This window comes from Physeter macrocephalus, unplaced genomic scaffold (assembly GCF_002837175.3).
Source record: "Physeter macrocephalus isolate SW-GA unplaced genomic scaffold, ASM283717v5 random_267, whole genome shotgun sequence".
NCBI classification, from domain to species: Eukaryota; Metazoa; Chordata; class Mammalia; order Artiodactyla; family Physeteridae; genus Physeter; species Physeter macrocephalus.
The window spans coordinates 1-3,684 of record NW_021145554.1 but is presented as its reverse complement, the minus strand read 5'-3'; the positions used below and the strand labels follow the sequence as shown (position 1 = coordinate 3,684).

The following is a 3,684-nucleotide window of genomic DNA, read 5'->3' as shown; positions in this document are numbered from 1 at the left end:
CAAAACTCCAACTTACATTAAAAAAGCAAAAAAGGAGAGGACTTTATAAAATGATGCACGTTTCAGCATGTAAATGCTGGCCCCAAGGCCCGTAGACGGAAGCATCAGGAGTCTGCATGGACGCAGGGTCCCTGCACTGGCGCAGCCTCTAATGCCGCCCGCCTTCCCCGCTCTGCCGACAGGGGTGCGGTTTTCCCAGGCGGGTCACAATTGTTGGTTAGTCTCCAAATAAGGCGGGACCCAAGTTCCTTTGGCTGCAGCGCAGGCGCATTGCTGGCAATTCCATATTTGTTTACACCGGGAAAAAAGTCCTGCGTGTTCATACGAGAAATGGAGCGAAACCCAGGATCAAAGAGTCGTAACCGGCCCCTCCGCCCCGGGAAGGTCCCGGGCGTTGGGAGAGCCAGCGGGACGTCCCATCCCGTCCCCGCCTCCACCTGACCGGATCCCTGCCGTTCCAACAGCCAAACACCACCCCACGAAGTTCCGAAACGCTTCCGCAGGAGGGCCATCCCGCAGACAGTCACAGAATTACATGACATCAATGACCCTACTATTGTGGTAGTTTAAGGAAATTATTTAAGCGCTATTTTTACACTTCTCTTTCTTCGTGTGGAGGCGTGAAGGAGCCTTAACTCCCGCGCTCCTCTGGCCCCTTCCTATTCCTGCGCACCTGCCCTGCGCTGTGCAGCCTGCCAGGGGCTGGTTCCTGGTTTCCGCGTTCCTTCCCGGCACCTCTGGGAGGGAGGAGTTAATGGTCCTGTTTCACGGCTGAGAAAAGGAGGGCCAGCCAGCAGCCAATCACGGCTGCGCAGGCGAGGACCTGGATTTCCCTCCTCTGGTGCCCAGTCTTCACCAGCTCGTCTCTCCACGGACCTTCTTTCTGATGCCAGATTTTCAACTGCGGTGTGATGTTCTGTCAAGAACACATAACTCCACTCGACGCGTTGTACTTACAGTAGTGATTCATAGGGCACTCAGTCTATGTTCGGCACTGCTCTAAAGGCGTTGCACGTTTAGTCTTTTGTTTTCTATTTCTGTTTTTCTATTGGTGGTGTTTCGGCCACACCGCGCGGCATTCGGGGGTCTTACTTCCGCGACCAGGTAACCCCGGGCCCGCTGCAGCAGAACCGCACAGGCCGCACCTCTGGACCGCCAAGGAATTCCGTTTCTTGCTGTTGTTGTATTTTTCATTCATTGGTTCGACATACTGATCCTCCCGCCAGGATCCGTGCTGGAGACTGAGGTTACATCAGTGAAAAAACAATTACACATTCGTTGCACTTTATTTGACCCTCGCAGCGACCTAGGTTATTTGCCCCATTTTGCAGATCAGGAAGACAAAGTTCAGACTGGTGAAAACATTGGGTTGTAAACGTCCTACTGCCCAGAAGTGTGAGTCGTGGTACATGAGCACAGTATTATACGCCACCTAACGAGCCTCCTGTGTGCTGCACGTTGTCTCCCCCAAACAATCAACTGATAACGTTCTTTTAAGGCAACTACTAACTCCCAGAAAACTGACTGTATTAACGAAACCCGACCTTAACAGTTCTACGGGTAAACACTCCCCGATACTTCCGTGAGGTTTGACCATTCTATTAATCGACAACGGCGACTTCGAATAATTCCTCGGTTCTTCTCTAACTTTTCTCGGGTAAGCTGATCACTGCATTCTGCTTTTCAACACAACAGGTACGGGCAGATTGCAACTCCCAGGCATCCCGCAAAGTAGGCGGGTCACCGTAGGGGCAACCTTTACCCGCTCAAAAATTCGTCTCACATTAGCAGTGAGGATTCGGGCGTCACCCCGAATCGTTATTTTCCTTACTCATAAGTTTAAGGCATAAACGTTTCTACCGCTTACTTCCTAGGTAATGAATCCCATTCTCATTAGGCCTACGGTGAGTATCAAAGTTGACCGTCGAACCGAGAACCTCTTTCCTTTGAAGATTGTCTAACTCATTTAATTCTTTTCTGTTGCTTTTCATTTTATTTGCTCGTCTTGAGAAAGGAGAAACGGTAGGGCTACGACCCGCCGTATGCAGATAAGCAGAGGACGTCGCAAAGGCTCACGGGGGGATCCCCGCCCCTTCCGGTCCTTGCTCGGTTTGATCTATCGCGAGACTTCGTCAGCCGAACGCCGGAAGCCGCTAGTTGCTCCGTAGCGGCCGAAGGGGCGGGCTCGAGGGCCGAGGGCCGAGGGCCGATAAGCTGCTCGCGGCTCGCGCGGCGGTGCAAGATGGCGGACATCTCCCTGGACGAGCTCATCCGGAAGCGAGGGGCTGCGGCGAAGGGGCGGTGAGCGGCCCTTTCTCCTTTCGGGGTTCACGGCCCGAGTCTTAGCGGGGCTCAGGGCGGAGGAGGGAACGGGCTGGGCGCGACGCGGAGGGCCGTCTGCACCCGCCCCCTGCCATAGCCGCGCTCCCCATTGGCCCGTCCGCCGCCGCCGCCGCGGGCCTGGCCGCCCGGCTGCCCACTGGCTGCAGGCGCCGTCGCTCCGGCCGGCCGGGGGGAGGCCGGTGGGACCGCTGACGGCGGAGGGGCCGGACTGCTGGGCTTGTGGGAGCGGCCTGAGGGGCGCCCCGCGGGGGGCGGAGCTGCGGTTGCGGAGGGGACGCGCTGTCCTCGGCCCGGAGGGTCTCTCCGGCGCAACCCCTCGTCTGAGGAGCCGGGCGCTGCTCCACGGTCTCAGCGCGGCCTCAGAGTTAGGACGACTGGAGTTGCGCGGGGAAGTGACTTGCTTAGACTCTGCCGGTCTGTTAGTGCCGAAGCCGAGACCCACACCCAGACCTTTAATTTCCAAATCTTGCGCCTGGTCCCCCTCTTAACACTCGACTCCCTTTGTGCGGCATTTCAGGTTCTCTAAGCGCTTTGCTGCCCAGGCGGTCTCATTTGCTCTTTTCGCAATCCTTTTGGCCCGCTCTTAATGTTTTCCCCGTTTTCCAGATGAGGAGCTGGAGGCGGAGTGACTTGCCCGAAGCCACGGAGAGCTGAGATCGGTGCCGAGTGCACTTTATGAGCTGGCTGAGTTGGCCTCAGGCTTGGGCAGAAAGCAGGTGGGACGGGGCTGGAGGCCGGCCGTTTCTCGATGGCTCGCAGAGAAGACTGTTCTGTATCTGGGTGAGGAGTCGCGGGGATGGTTCGCAGTTAGGTCCTCCAGACTTCCTCTGGACCGTCAAATGTTGTTAGTCATTTCCAGCCTTTGTGCGCTCCAGTTCACCTGTATGAAAGTGGGAACTTCGGCCAGTAGTTTTCCAGCACGCGTTGAATTAGTTCAGATGTCCTTGTAAACAGCCAGGCTGTAAAGGTAGATGTAGTTTTCTCAGATAGTCATTCACTCAGCAGACGTGAATTTATTAACACTGCCTGCGTGCCTGTGGCTAGAAAACGGATTCTTTTACTCTCTGAAAGGTATCCCCTCACCCTCACCTCTGCACACATAGCCACTGCCACTGCACCCGCCACCACGGAATTCACCAGCCAGCACTTCACCTGGCTTCTGGTTCATGACAGGCACCCAGCATTAATTTTCTCTACCATTACGTGTGAGTAGTTCTCTCCTAGGTCTTCTCTCTAGCAACTGGTGTGGAATTGGTGCTGGGTCCTCGGGCCACTTCTAAGCCCATCCAGGTTTCACAGGTTTGCTCGACAGTTGCTGAATGAGCCAGCTTCCCAGGACCT

General features: G+C 55.7%; 1 non-coding gene across 1 annotated transcript; it reads right to left on the bottom strand.

Moving 5' to 3' along the window:
* Positions 1–1,698: 1,698 nt before the first annotated feature.
* On the bottom strand, positions 1,699–1,848 carry LOC112065946 (U12 minor spliceosomal RNA). Its single transcript, XR_002892339.1, has one exon. It is a non-coding gene; the product is annotated as a U12 minor spliceosomal RNA (small nuclear RNA).
* Positions 1,849–3,684: the final 1,836 nt, after the last annotated feature.